Consider the following 17179-nt stretch of genomic DNA (forward strand, 5'->3'; position numbering starts at 1 on the left):
TACAATTATTAAAGCACATAACTAGAACGAGAGAGATGAGAAGATTAAGAATTGATAAAGGAAAATTGAATCAAAGCATGAATTAGACCTAGATCTAAGAAGAGAGATTAACCTAAACCTAATCCTAATTCTAGAGAGAAGTGAGAGCTTCTCTCTCTAAAAACTAACTCTAAACTAATCCTAGTGAGTGTGTATTCTTGCCTAATTGATTCCTTTTCTGCCTTCCCCTTAATCCTTCATCCTTATATTCCTCTTTTTTAGCATTTGGCGCCAAAAATGGGTTCAGAAACCCCCTCAAATCGCCAGGCACGTGTTGCATTAGTGAGGTCATGTGCCATCATCGGCGCGTGCGCGCACGGTACGCGTGCGCGTCCTTGGCCTGTTTCGCAATGTGCGCGCGAGCGCCTTGTGCGCGTGCGCGTGCATGGCTGACTTTGCTTCTTTGACTTTTTATGCTTCTCTCCACTTGTATGCTTCCTTCCTTGCTTCCTTTGATCCATGCCTAGCCTATTTCAATCCTGGAATTACTAGCAAACACATCAAGGTATCTTATGGAATCAAAGAGAAACTAGAATTCATCAAAATAAGGCTTAAAAAGCATGTTTTTACACTTAAGCACAAATATGGGAGAGATAACAAAACCATGCTAATTCCTAGGCTAAATGTGACAAAAGGTTATCAAATTACTCTAAATTCAATACAAAACAAACCGTCAAATTGGGGTTTGTCAACCTCCCCACACTTAAACCTTAGCATGTCCTCATGCTAAATTAGGAAGGAACTAAGGGGTATGACATTTATTGAATACAACTAAACTATATGAATCCTATCTAAATGCAATTATCTAAGCAAATGGAAATGCTTAGATCAAACAAATCAATTCCCAAGAGATATGTATAGGCGCAAGAGCTAGGCAATAAGAATTAAGTTCAAACCACAATTGTGTTGAATTATCAAAAGGAGTTCAAACTTGCAAGAACATGGGTAATATAGGTGAACACATGTGATTGGACTTTTGAACACTCACCGGATGTGTATCCGCTCTATTCACTCAAGTGTTTAAGGGTTAATTCACTCAATTCTCTTCTAATCATGTTTCTCAAAATTTGATTTTCTTCTAATCAATCAACACTTATTCAATGCATGCATACATTCATCTTGAGGTCTTTCATTTAGGTTGTAATGGGGTTAGGGTTAAGGTGAGATCATTTATGGTTAAGTGGGCTAGGATTTGAATCTTTGATTAGCATAGACTTCCCCACCTAACTATATAATGACCTATACAAGTTCAAACTATTCTAACTACCCATTCTTCACTTTTTCTCACATACTCATGCATTCTTATTTGATTCACAACACTTATGCATTGATTCCCTTTTATTGAACTCACTTTGGGGCATTTTGTCCCCTCTTTATTATATATATATATTTTTTTCATCATCAATTTTTTTTCTTCTTTTTTTTTTCTTTCATCATTCATTTTTTTTCTTTGTATTTTTTTTTCTTTCTTTTTCTTCTTTCAAACTATATACAAGAACACCAATGCATAAGGTCTCTACATTTACTCAATACATGAATATGTACCCAATTCCTAAACATGAAAGTGTACTACCCCTTTTATCCCATCCAATGTTCCCAAGTCTCACCAACTTTGAATAATAAACACTCTCACTAGCCTAGGCTAATCAAGGATCCAAACAAGAACTTTTCATTGGTTTTCCGCCTTGGGCTTGTAATGTGCTAAAATAAGAACAAGTTGGTTAAGCATAGGCTCAAAATTGGCTAACAATGGAGAATAAAAGGTTGGCTATTTGGGTAAGTGGATTAATGAAGTAATGGCCTCAATCATATAAATGCATAAATACAAGAAATAAATGGATATATAGAATCAAGCAAATCAAGGGTCACACTCATGGAAAGAGAGCAAATTCACACAAGAATGGAAAATAAGTGGCTATAAAATGTAACCACATCAATAGGCTCAAGTCTCACAAGCTTGTGTTCTTAGTTCACCACATGCTTCACAAAGTATGAAATTCAAGCAAGTTTTACCAAAAATTTTCTTTCAATCAATTGGGTTAATGCTCTATATTTAAACTTCTTGGAAAATTTCAATATTTGACTAAGCATTGTTGTGATTTGCAAAATTCAAAAATTTCCTTAGTTCACCCTTTCCTTTTTTCAGTTAAAACCAATGTATTATGCAAAAAGGGTGACTAAATATTTGCAATTCAAGGTATGATTTCTAATCACAACCACAACTGAAAATAAAGATAAACAAAAATGTATAAAGAAAATTCCAACTAAAAGTACGGAATCTATCATCAAAATCATCTAAAAATATCCAAAAGCATCAAAATATCTAAAATCCAAAATAAGCAATAAAAGTATCCAAAGCAAACTAGAAATGCATCAAAATATATACAAAGATGTGCAAAATAAGGTACTAGGCCGAAAAGTTCACCGGTTCCCAAATAATGCTACCGGTGCCCTCCCCACACTTAAAACCAAGCATCGTCCTCGATGCTAAACCGGAGGATCAGTGGGAGGTACAACGATAGGCTCTGGCGCTGGCTGTGGCTGTGGGACCGGCTCCTCATGAGTCCGTGGTGGCTCTGTAGTGTCAGGGGCATCCTGCTAAACTGGTGCCTCCGCATCCTCCTCCTGATGATCCTGCTCATCGGAGGCCGGAGAGTCGGGAAGCGGAGGTAGCTCAGCACCCAAAGAAATAAGTGCCTGGTCCATCCGGTCTAAACGGCGTCTGACATGGCGTCTCTCGTGCTCTAAGAACCGGAAAAGACGCTGGACCAGGAGATAGGTCGGCTCAGGTGCTGCTGGTGGATCTGTGGATGATGAAGGAGCTGCGGCTGTAGAGGATGATGGGGCAGCTGTAGGGGCTGATGGTGAAGGTGTCCCCACGACAGCTCTAGCCCGAGAGCGGCGTCTAGCAGGTGGTCTCTCATGCACCCAACCACCCCAGGGGATAGTAACCTCCCTGTCATCAGCATCAGGGGGTGGTGGTCGCACATCATCGTCCAGCCATGGGACCTCAGCTAGGGCCGCCATACTCGTGACCAATGTAGGAAATGGGAGTAGGCCACGAATATGCGCACGCCACATACACTGTCTGATAAGTCTAGGGAAAGACACATCCTTCCCCTCCATGACACACCCAATCAGTAGAAGCATCTCCATAGGGATCTCAGAGAAGTGGGTGGTGGGTAGGACATAGCATGCGAATATCATCTACCAAGTCTTGGCCTCACGAGTCAGATGAGTAAAGAGCATCCATTTCGGCTTGGTATTGTTTGCATCCATAACCCATGTGGCATCTGGTAACCCAATGATGCTCCTAAGTGCCTCATAATCAAAAGTCATGCTGTGTATGGCCAACTCAGCCTGCTGATGGGCACACATCTCATCAGGGACATGCCGGCACTGTAGCGCCTCCTCAATAGCAGTCTCAGTAACCATGACCTCTCTACCCCTCACCTGAACCGAATCCAAAGTCGGGCAAAAGAAGTTGCAGTAGAATTCCTTCACCCATGATATGTTGATATCCCCCAAATCTCGGTCAACAAAGTCGATACCCAACTCAAGGATCCGACCGGTAATGGACCGTCTCACATCATTAGGTAGGAGCAACTTCTTCTCAGTATTCAGCTTTGTTGCTCGATATCTAGAAAACCGAAGCTCACAGTAGAGATTGGGAAATTTGTCTGGATTGGTAGGAGGCAATTGCTGATTTTCTTTTTCTTCATCATTCAATGGATTCTTAGCATAATGCTTGTAGGTGGACGAAATGGAGGGTGTAGAGAGTTTTCTTTTCTTGGAGGCAGTGGTTATGGCTTTGCCCTTGTCCGACATCCTGAAAAATATGATTGAATATATAAGATATTTAGCATGTAACAAAGAAGGCATGTTCAGGATACAAATGACAAAAACAATCATGATGTTGCAAGGAATAAGCAAAAGTGAAAAAAAGTGAACCAAAAATGCAATCTTACATTAAAGGCAACACTCCCATTCAAAAGGCAATATTATCATCATATTATAAAAGAATTGTTAAAGAGGGTCAAAGGTGAGTGGAAGTTAATGGTTAAAGAAAGAAATTAGTGAGTAAGAAAAGTAGGTTGGTGATATGATGATATTTATGTGCAATTAAAAGAGAAGTTGTGGTTTATGTTCATAATGATTGTGCAAATCCGGGAAGTCAAAAGGAAATGGAAATTTGCCCAAAACTGAAATAAAGATCAAAATGAAACTAATTTCCTTGACAATCGGGCAGCATTCCGGCTTAAAATTGGACGTTCCCGGATAGCAAATTAGCACAATTAGCACAGAAAACAACATCAATTACGCACAGCAGCAAACAGATAATATTTAGTAACACATATCGCATGAAATAACCATCCAAAACCAACATACAGTACCCAAGGAAGCAAGCAGCAAATATGCACATACGGAGTAATTATCAGGCCTAGAATCCTCTATCCAGCCCTAGCTACCTAACCGCAATTATTTCTATCTATCCTACATACAAAGTTCTAAGTCTAACTAACTAACATGCAATTACAGTAATTAACATAAACGAATAATAAAAAGGAAAAACAGAAAAAGATATAACAAAAATGGAGCAGGAACCTGGGAGCTAGGAAGAACTGAGAATGGTAAGGGGGACTAGGATAAGGCAGGGGCAGCAGAGATAGAAATTAGAACCGCCGTGAACGGTGACGGTGAAGATGGCCGGCGCGGTGGTTTGGGCTGAAGAATGAGAAACTGAGGGTGAAAGGGTTGGTGATGGTGAAAGAGGAGAATGATAGGGGAATGTGCAGGAAGGAAGGAGAGGGAGCGAGCCGCCGGCAGTGATGGCGGGGTGGCGGCGGAGGGGTTGGTCACGGTGAGAGGGGTGAGAGGAGTGAGAGGGAGAGGGAGAGAACGGGTTGTGGTGAGAGGGGAAGGGAAATGATGGTCAAGGACGGTGACGGAGGTAGGTCGTGCGGCGGCGGTCGGCGCTGCTGCTGCGACGGCAGTTGGGGGATAGAAGAGGGAGAAGAAGGTGGAAGTTGGGGAAAGGGGTGCGCGACTGCGCAGTGTGCTTCGCGTGCTAGGGTTATCCCTATTTTTGAATTGGCGCGCGTGCGCACTTTGCGCGTCCGCGTCTATTGAGAAAGCTCGGGACCTACGCGCGCGCGTACAACGCGCTTAAGCGTGGATGAGTCAAACCAGGAGAGGACGTGTGCGCGTACAGTGTGTGCACGCATGCATGGAGTTGGGTTAGAGGCTTAGAGTTAGCCCAACTCAGGCCTAACTTTCTGGAGAATGGCCTGGAGGTCGCGCTACCAGACCGGCGCGCACGCGGCATGTACGCGTCCGCGCGCATTGGGGAAAAATAGAGAAGCATGCGCGAGCGTGCAGTGCGCTCTAGCGTGGTATGGCAGATTAGGTAAAAGCGCGTGCGCGTACAATGCGCGCACGCGTACATGGGATTGGGCCCGAGGCTTAGAATGGGCTTGAGGCACGCCCAACTCTCGGGTTAGAAGCCTAGATTGGTGGCAGAACGCAAGGACGCGCGCGCGGCAAATGCGCGTCCGCGTACATGGATGATTTGTGCTAAGGCGCGCTAGCGCAACGCGTGCGCTCGCGTCTTGTCCATTAGTGACATACAAGCGCGCACGCGGCAGGTGCGCGTTCGCGCAGATCGAGTTGGGCCAGGGGCTTAAAAATGGCCCAGAAATGGCTCAACTCTCTGGGGTTTGGCTCAATCATTTGCAGCAACAAATCAGCGCGGACGCGGCAGGTGCGCGTCTGCGCGAACTTCCATGTTCCAATAGTCGACGCGCACGCACGTAGTGCGCGTCCGCGTGGGTCAAGTTGGGCTTAGGGCACAATGTTTGCCCAAGAGAGGCCCAACTCTCGGGTATGTGGTCGATGTTGATACCGCACAGGGACGCGTGCGCGTACTTTGTGCGCACGCGTCCACCCCCTTCTCTCTTTTTTTTTTATCAGAAAAATTATACTGGGTGTTCCCCATAGTGTTCACAACTCTTATTCACTTAACCATCATACAATTCACAAAAATGCAATTTTGATATTATTCATCTACTACTAAACACAACATGCATGTGACTAAACTAACATTTGAGTTGTACAAACAAATTTGTATGAAACATCTACCTACAATGGTAACTCAAATCACTTATTGAGCAAATTTAAAAGAGAGTGGAAAGAGTTTACCATGGTGGGGTGTCTCCCACCTAGCACTTTTAGTTTACGTCCTTAAGTTGGACATTTTGAGATGCTTGTTGTCATGGTGGCTTATGTTTGTACTCATCCTTGAATCTCCAAGGATCTTTGCTCCCCAATTGGTTGACAGAATTTCCAACCATTTTTATTAAGTTTGGACAAAGTTCCACCCAAGATATGAGTCCCCATAGTTGGTCTTCACATAGCGAACCGGGATCCCATATCTTATCTTCACATCCGTCCGTTGATTTAGTTTCATGATTTTGCTCCCCAATTGGTTGACATAAATGTGGTGGACACACAGAATTCTCTCCACTCCACCAATGCTTCCTTCTAGACCCATACAAAGTGATTCTTGTCCCAACATCATCCCTATACTTTGGGGCCTTGACCTTGATGAGCTTAACACCTACTTTCCAACCACTACACAACTCCTTTTTACTTGGAATTCCACAAAGAGTTCTAAGTTGACCATCATTTTCAATCAAACCATATTCAAGTGAGAAATTAAAGCTTAGAGATAGAGATTTTACCCACTTAAATGTTGTGTTGGATGGTAACTTGGGAAGGGAGGCTTCCCCACACTTAGACAATGCAAGGTCCACTTCCTTGTGCTCCTCTTTGATTGTTTCCACCTCTTCACAAGCTTCTTCAATTTCAACTTTTTCCCTTTTTCCACTTGGCTTGGCGTTGGCTTCAAGAACTTCATCTTGTCTAATGAGAGGTGATTCAATTTTGGATAGAAATTCATTGATGAATGAGTTCGTCTCTTGATCAACCTCTTCATATTCTTCAATTTCAATATACACCATGCCATTTTCGCTTTCCTTGGAAGGTTGTGTACAATCTTTTATAGTTTCAACTTCATGTCCAATGGGACAGGATTCCATTATAGAGAGAAATTCATCCATGATTGAATCCATCTCTTGATAAGCTTCTTCCAAGTCTTCAACTATGACATGCCTTGGAGGTTGCGCACCCTCCTCAACATCAATTTCAAGCTTCTTGGAAGAGTGCTCCATGATGCTACATTCCCATGGACTTTCAACATCTCCTAAATCTTCAACCACTTCTTCCTTTTCTTCAATGATCATAGGCTCCTCCAATTGTTCCAACACGTAATTCGAGTCCTCTTTCTCCACCGGATTTCCCAATTTCTCCTTCATGCTTTGCTCTTCAATCGACTTTTCACATGTGGTCGCGGAAGTATCTTGAGTATTCAAACATTGGTAGGCTAAGGTGTGCACCACCTTCGTCAAAGTGGTCACAAACTCAAGTGTATCCCGCTTCATGGCCTCTTGTCCTTGAAGTAACAAAGTGAGAGAGTCGTCTAATGAGGCTTGTGGTGGGTAGGAGGGTTCATCATTTTGGAGAGGGGATTCATAATAGGAAGGTGGTTCTTCTTGGTAAGGTTGTGGAGATTGTGTGTGTTGAGGTGGTTCTTGGGAGTAGTCTTGATAGGATTATGGTTGTTCTAAGGATTCTTGCTCAAAATGGTCATAAAAGTATGGTATGGATGATTGGTCATATGATGGATATGGATTATGGGAAGGTGCTTGGTATGGACGGGCTTGTGAGAATGGTTGGGGTTCATGTTGAGGATATGGTTCATAGGCATATGGTGGTGGTTCTTGAAAGTCACAAGGTGATTCACCATAGCCATAGGATTGGTATGCATCATAAAATGGCTCTTCTTCATAGTGTATTGGTGGAGGTTGTTGCCATGAAGATTGGTCATATGCATATGGCTTCTCCCACCTTTGATTGTTCCATCCTTGATACACATCCTCATTGAAGTTCTCATTACCTACAACATAATTAGAACCAAACTCATAGCCAAAGTGAGAATTCATGGTGGAAAGAGAAAATAAAATTCTACACTAGCAAATGAAGCAAAAAGCAAAATATTCACACTATTCACATATGTACAATAACCAATAACATAACACCATTGCAATTCCCCGGCAACGGCGCCATTTTGATGATTGGATTTTTTGACGGTTTAGAATTTCACTAATGAAATCTCGTTGTAAAGTATAGTCTCTAAACCAATCACTAATCCTTTCATACAAAAGATTGTTTGTCACAAATAACAAACCCCTAAATTTATAAACCGAATTATTCAAACCTCGGGTCGTTCTCCCTAGGAATTACAATGAAGTGTCTTGTTATTGGTTTGAGTTATTTTGGGGTTTTGATATGAAGCATGAAAGATAAATGGCAATGAAAGTAAACTAATCAACTATAAAAGACTCTTGGCAAGGTATGAGAACTAGAAGTCCTATCCTAGTTATCCTTCTCAATTGTGGTGAGAATTGTTCATTGCTACCACTTAGTTAACCTCTGACCATGAAGGAAAGTCAAGTGGATGAATCAATTTGATTCCTCAAGCCCTAATCAACTCCTAAAGGAGAGACTAGCTTTAGAGGCATTCAAATCAATTAGCAACTTCTAATTGTCAACCAACAAAGGCATTAGATAACTCAAGAGTCACTAATTACTCTACCTAGGCCAAGAGGAACAAAACCTACACTAAAATCCAACCAAGCATTTCATCAAACACTTGGAAGGCATAAAAGAAAAGCATAGTAAATTCATAACAAGAATAGAATCTAACAACAATTATTGCAAAGAATTAATCAACAACAATCAAGGAAATCACAATTATCATGAACTACCTCAAATTGTATTATTGAAAGGAAACCAAGGAACAACGATCTATCCAGAACAAAATGAAGAATTACAATTATTAAAGCACATAACTAGAACGAGAGAGATGAGAAGATTAAGAATTGATAAAGGAAAATTGAATCAAAGCATGAATTAGACCTAGATCTAAGAAGAGAGATTAACCTAAACCTAATCCTAATTCTAGAGAGAAGTGAGAGCTTCTCTCTCTAGAAACTAACTCTAAACTAATCCTAGTAAGTGTGTATTCTTGCCTAATTGATTCCTTTTCTGCCTTCCCCTTAATCCTTCATCCTTATATTCCTCTTTTTTAGCATTTGGCGCCAAAAATGGGTTCAGAAATCCCCCTCAAATCGCCAGGCACGTGTTGCATTAGTGAGGTCATGTGCCATCATCGGCGCGTGCGCGCACGGTACGCGTGCGCGTCCTTGGCCTGTTTCGCAATGTGCGCGCGAGCGCCTTGTGCGCGTGCGCGTGCATGGCTGACTTTGCTTCTTTGACTTTTTATGCTTCTCTCCACTTGTATGCTTCCTTCCTTGCTTCCTTTGATCCATGCCTAGCCTATTTCAATCCTGGAATTACTAGCAAACACATCAAGGCATCTTATGGAATCAAAGAGAAACTAGAATTCATCAAAATAAGGCTTAAAAAGCATGTTTTTACACTTAAACACAAATATGGGAGAGATAACAAAACCATGCTAATTCTTAGGCTAAATGTGACAAAAGGTTATCAAATTACTCTAAATTCAATACAAAACAAACCGTCAAATTGGGGTTTGTCAGTGGATACACGCTAAGATCAAGCCATTGCCTAATCAAAGCAATTACCTTCTGATTCAGCTTCTTCCATTCAGCATCGAATTTAGTACCTTTGGATTTCTCCCCCTCCATAAGATTATACAAGTCCTTGCTATACAACATATCTTCCATGAGGGTCTTTCAAATTGAATAATTTTGGGAATTCAATTTGACCATATTTGGCTCATGAGTATTTTCTTCCATTTAATCAGCACAGAAATAAACAACCAGTGCTCTAGATACTACTTTGTTGGAAAAACTCAACAAAGGTTCAAACAAGAACCTGTCTAACAGCAGAAGTACTAAAAATAATTTTTTCACAGCCTGTGCGATTAAATAGGCAATACCAAAGATACTCCAAGCATCAAGTATAATGGTAGAAATTAAATAATCAGACACCAGAATTTTAACGTGGGAAAACCATCAAAAGAGGAACAAAAAATCCACGGGACCTAGTTTAGAAAAATCTTCCACTATCAGAATAATGGGTACACAAACAGTCTTCCTAGTGACACTAGGACATCTCAACAATCAACAAAATACATCACCAAAACTGGTGGAATCAACATAAATCCTCCACAAAGTGGGTATCTCAAATCAGGCAAAAGAGAATGCAATATAACTAGTAAGTTATATCATAATGTTCATCTCTACACCAGTAATAATATACTAAAATTTCATAAGAAATAGAGCAAGTTTACCGATTCAATCGGATCAAAGATGGCTTGCCCTTGTCCCCAAATTCCTTCTTCTCTTCGGCGCCGATGAAAACTCTCTCCTCTCTATGTGTTTGCTTTTGTTTCAAAAAATGAGAGACTTGCCTCTCATTCTCTCTCCGTAGCTATTTGGCTACTTCTCTTTTTCTTTGTTTTTTTTTTATTTTATAATATGTGAGTCCCATTTAGTTGGGATCCATCAACAATTATATATGGTAAAATGTGTTAAAAAAGAGAGGATAATATTAAAATATTATAAGGTGTTATATTTTTTATTTAATATTAGAGAAAAAAACTTGTGAATTCTGTTTATTTTTTGTAGTATTTATTTTCTTTTTTTATTTCAATTAAATAATAAAAAATAGTTAATTTTTTAATTTTTTAGGTTTAATTAATATATGTCTTTAAAATATATAATAAATTTATTATTAATAAAAAGTTTTAAATATTTTTATTTGATGAATATAAAATAAATACATTTAAAATTTAAATTGTTTATGTTTTTAGTAAAAAATTATTCTATAATCTTAATATGTATTTTTAAGACACATAATAGATAAATTTTATTTTTTTAAATTTTCTCTCGAAACAAATACACTCTTAAGGTGAAAAAGTTGAAAATTTGAGGAGGTGAAAGTTTAGTTGTTTTTAAATTAAGATTATATGATTGCATTTGATTGAAAATATAATTTTAATAATAATTAATATCTTATTTTATTATTTGCAAATTTTTTTATTTTAAAAGCTTTTTTATCTATTAAATATTATTATATAGTAAGTTATGGAAAGAAATAAGAATTTATATGATGGAAATGATTATTTTTTGTTGATTAAAATTTTACTCTACATAATCATTATGAGGTAAAAGAGAACTATCTATATTTGTATTATCCTCTGACAATTAACATCAAATATTATTTATATCCGTTTTAAAAATCTAATTAACTATTAAAAAATCCACGCCATTTAAGACAGGTTGAATGAAATTGGAGTAGTTCAAATTCTCATCTTTATTTTTTTTTTTAGTTAAAAGTGATTTGTAAGTGAGAATAGAAAAAATATGCCATTTAAATTATAATTTATTGACTCTCATTTTTATCTTTCAGTATCTTAAAATAACTCTAATATATTAACATGAGTAGTGAAATTTTTAGTTGGTATACACCTCTTCTAATTATTATTGTTGGTGTTGTAAAATAAATAAATAAAGAAGAGAAATAAATATAAAATAGAGAACTATAAATATATTCTTATCTCATTATAATATAAATAGTTTATCTATTTACTAATATTATAAATATTGTAGTTTAAAATCACATAAAGATAAGAGAGAGAGAGTTTATTAGCAGTATACAAATAGAAGAATATTATACTAAAAGAAAGAGAAGGAAATATTTTATTGCTGTTGTGTGTTCCTTTTGCATTAGATCATACCTATTTATAGGCATACAAAAGTATTGTTATTTGGTTTCATTAATTTCATTTTGTTTTGAGAAACTGAATTCTCATCCTGGAAAGAGTGAACCGCCCATTAAACGGGCTTTCACATCACCAAGCTTATTTTAACGCTTTTCATTGGATGACAATTCAGGAATATGACTCATTAAAACCTTATTAAAGAAAAATCCAATGAAAAAACTTTACTGAAGAAAAAAGAGTACAATATCCTTGTGACGGGGACTACCTCATTAAAAATCTTGTCAAGAAAAATCAAATGAAAAAAAAATCTGACCAAGAAAAAAAGAGTACAGTCTCCCCCTCTTGTCAACATCATTTAATGTCTCGAAATCGGCGCATCTCAATCTTATGTACCAATCTTTCAAAGAAGAATTTTGGGAGTGACTTTGTAAATAAATCTGCCAGATTGTCATTAGAGCGGATCTGTTGAACATCAATTGTCTCTTGATTTTGAAGGTCATGAGTAAAAAAGAATTTGGGAGAAATATGCTTTGTTCTATCGCCTTTAATATATCCGCCTTTAAGTTGAGCAATGCATGCTGTATTATCTTCAATTAGGACAGTTGGAGTTTTCTTATGATCAATCAATCCATATGATGATAGAATATATTGGATCAAACTCCTCAGCGAAAAACACTCTAAACTAGCTTCATGTATCGCTAGTATTTCAGCATGATTAAAGGATGCTGCTGCAGTCGTCTATTTTGTGGGCCTCCATGATATAGTTGTACTACCATATGTGAACAGGTATCCTGTTTGAGATCTCCCTTTATGTGGATCAGACAAGTATCCAACATCTGCATAGCCAACTAGTTGTGACTTGGATACATATGGATAAAACAATCCCATGTCAACCGTTCCATGAAGATATCGAAATATATGTTTGATTCCACTCTAATGTCTTCTGGTTGGAGAGGAACTATATCTTGCTAGTAAATTCACATCAAATGATATATCAGATCGTATATTATTAGCAAAATACATTAGTGCTCCAATGGCACTAAGATATGGTACTTCAGAACCAAGGATATCTTCATTTTCTTCTTTATGACGGAATTGATCCTTTTCCACATCCAAAGACCTTACGATCATTGGGGTACTCAAGGGATGTGACTTGTCCATATAAAATCTGTTCAAAATCTTCTTTGTGTATGTTGTTTGATGAATAAAGATCCCATTTTTTATATGCTCGATCTGCAAGTCGAGACAAAATTTAGTCATTCCAAGACCTTTCATCTCAAACTCTTCTTTTAGAAAACACATGGGCAGATATCATCATTCTTAAATCCGTTTTTTGCCGGATACTCAGTAAGACGATTATACCACATTCGTTCAGATTGCTTTAGACTATGTAAAGATCTTTGCAATTTAACTGAGTATAATCCTTGTGAATATTCATTGGATGGTTTAGATATCTTTAGTCTTTCAGGGACTTTCATATAGATATTACGATCTAATGAGCCGTATAAGTAGGTTGTTACCACATCAATTAAGTGCATATGTAGTTTATAATATGCGGATAAACTGACCAAATAACGCAATGTTATTACATCCACTACAGGGGAATATGTTTCTTCATAATCTATATCGAGCCTTTGTGAAAAATCTTGTGCTACAAATCGAGCTTTGTAGCGTACAAATTCATTTTTCTCATTTCATTTTCTCACAAATACCCACTTGTATCCAACATGTTTTACATCTTCTGGTGTACAAACTACAGGTCCAAAGACTTCACGTTTTACAAGTGAGTCTAACTCAACTTTCATGACTTCTTTCTATTTTGGCCAATCATTTCTTTTTTGACATTTTTTGACTGATCTTGGCTCAATATCCTTACTTTCATGCATGATATTTAATACCACATTATATGCAAATATTTCATTGACAATTGTCTTATTTTGGTCCCATTTCTCTCCTGTAAAGACACAATTTATCGAAATCTCGTCATTTTCACAATTTTCAAGTGCCCGGACGTCTTTTGGCGTTAAAATTATATCAGAATTTTGGACAACTGCAGATGTCTTCACTATGTCTTTTTCAATAGGAATAGTATTTACCTCTTTTCTTTTTCGAGGATTTTTGTCTTTGGAACTGACAGGCCTGCCACTCTTCTAGCGTGAATTTGTTTTAGTGGCAATTTGTCCGACTGGGACATCAATTCGAATTGGGGCATTTTCTGTTGGTATATAAGATTTGGTTATCCTCTTTGTATCAGAAAATGCATCAGGCAATTCATTTGCTATTCTTTGCAAATGTATAATCTTTTGAACTTTTAGTTCACATTGTCCTGATAGAGGATCCAAATGCATCAAGAATGATACATTCCAATTAAGTTACTTTCCAGAAAATTTATTCTCTCTCCCTAATGTTGGAAATTTTGATTCATCAAAATGACAATTCACAAATCGGGATTTAAATACATCCCCAGTTTGTATCTCAAGATACCTTATTATAGAGGGAGAATCATATTCAACATATATTCCCAATTTTTTTGGGGGTCCCATTTTGGTGCGATCAGGTGGTGCAATGGGAACATATATCACACACTCAAATATTCTTAGATGAAAAACATTTGGCTGCTGGTCGAAAGCTAATTGCATAGGAGAAAACTGATGGTAACTTGTTAGGCTCAATCGAATAAGTCCTACGACATGTAAAATAGCATGCCTCGAAGCTATAAATGACAATTTTAAAACAAACTGAAATTATGAGAATTATTTTGTAGCGAAAAAAAGGCTGGAAATCGAAATCATAATTAATTTTTAATCTTTAAGTTGAGACCGAAATCATAATTAACCCTTTAAATTTCAACATAATAATATCGTTTCACACTATTAGAATATAACATATTTTATTTTATAACTATTACTAATAAAAAAATATTCGTTTTGTGTGAAATAGCGTAATTTTGTTAAAGATGAGATGTCACATAAAACAATATTATCTTATTTTATTTTAGATAATAAACTAATATACTAAATCAGCACATTGTTAATAGAAATAAGTAAAAAAACTAACATAAATTATATTATAAGTTTAAAGATTTAATTTGATTCAATTAAGAATTTAAAAATTAATTTAAATTCCACCTCAAATTTCGAGATTAATTTAAGTATTTACCAATTAACTTACTTGTGCTTTGATAGTTATGACAATTTTGGGAGTGGGTTTATAATAGTGGTGGCAGAGACTACGAATATGGTAGCAATCAAGAAAGAAAAAGAATAATAATAGAAGAAAGGTGTTGTTAAATGGCTTTAGAAACATTAGAAACAACATTAAATAATAAAAAAACTATTTTGATTTTTAACTGAAATATTAGAAATCAAAGCAATATTTTACCGAATATTAACTCATAAGCTCAACTACTAAACTCTTTGGACTGTAACAAATGGAAATCGAGTTACCTTGAGAGTTGACTCGTTCGCTCCTATACTTTGCTGAGTTACTGTGTCTGCGTGTCGGACATATTTCGGATACGATACTCATCGACACTCGTCTGACACGCGTATTTATTGTGTCCAAATCGTATCTTAATAAAAAATAAAAAATTGTTCTTCAGACATATTTGGACACACTTAAATACCATCACGTGTCAACGTGTTCGGTCTTATTCTTAATATATATTCTTAAAATAAATTTAGATATAATATATGTTATTATTTATTAAAACAAAAAATATTTTAAATACTTGATATAATTAAAATTAGACATTAAAAATAATTTATTTTTTAATATCAATAAAAAATATTAAAATATCATTACGATTTATCTAAAAAATACTTTATATTTTATACGTATGTGTGTCCCTGTGTCATGTAAAATTTTAAAATTCACGTGTCGACGTGTCCCCTGTCGTGTCGTGTCCCCTGTTTGTATCAGTGTCCATGCATCATAGGTTCGCTTCCAAACTAACACAAATAAATAATACTAATACGAGAGAAAATAATAAAGAGATCTTTGATTTTTTTTAATTTTTTTATTTTTAAAAATTAAAAAATACATTTATATTTTTTATTTCTCTAAAATTTGGATAAATTTATCCTTTTGTTAAAATTATTCCATTGAATCCAATGAAAAAGTTTGACATAATTCCCATTATACTGATCTGACTGTTATGAGAGTACACGTAGTATGTAATTTTTTAAATAAGACATATTAGTCCTCCAACACCAAAATGATGCTGTTTCACCAAGACTCACAATCTTTTAAATTTATGAGCCATAATCCTTCGAATGCATAGAAACAGTGAAGTGGGAGAAGTGGTGAACAAAAAGGGGACAACATTTCGTCCCATAGCACCCGACAAAGTATCATCAAGCTCAAGAAGAAGTAGAGGTGGAGGAAGACAATACCAGTTCGCTGCGAGCTCGGGTCTTAACGCAACAGATGACAAAGATGGCGTCTCACCAAAGTACTTTTTTGGAGTATATGCAATCATATTCATGTCAAAGACCAGCAGCAACCTTAACAAATTATTTATAGGGTGTCCATTTTATAAGGTAAGTAAAGCAACTATGTGAAACTGTATTTGTATTAGGATTTATACTCAAACACCAGATTTTTTATGAGTTCTTTGCAACTGACTTCTTCGAAGTCACTATCTTCTTTTTACCTTTCAGATTTTTTTTTCTCTTGCCACCAACAATCCCTCACTACTATCAGTTTCAGTACTATCACTTTTAAATTTAACTGGTGGAGGTTTATACAACACATCCTCCGTGATCTCATACCATCATCTGAGGAGGAGGATGTGTTAAGTTCTCCTAAAATATCATCTATGTCCACTATGTTATTACTGTCATTATCATCATTATTAACAACTTTGGGATCATCGACAAGGTGGTAAAAGTATATGTGAAACTTAGTTGTTTCTTAGTTCTTGTTGGATCATACCAGTATACTGCCTTGTATGACTGGTATCCCAAACTCTTAAACAATATTACTAGATCTCCAAAATTTACAAAGTTCAAGTCTATTTCAGGGAGTCTTTTTACATTTTCATTTTGATAAATCAGGGATCCATCACTTGCTCTAACAAAATTTTCTCTATGATGAAAAATTGACACCACAAAATCATCAACCATCTGAAATTAATCCAGGAATAACTATGTGTAAGTTCAACCAACTATACACACAACAGATAACATAGTCACATTTCAAACACCAACGGCTCTCCGAAATCAGAAACAAAAATTATGAATGAAACACCTTTACCCTAACACAATTCCTCCTTCAAATCCGACAAACGACATTTTAAAAAACGATTTT

Source organism: Arachis hypogaea, chromosome 4 (assembly GCF_003086295.3).
Source record: "Arachis hypogaea cultivar Tifrunner chromosome 4, arahy.Tifrunner.gnm2.J5K5, whole genome shotgun sequence".
NCBI lineage: Eukaryota > Viridiplantae > Streptophyta > Magnoliopsida > Fabales > Fabaceae > Arachis > Arachis hypogaea.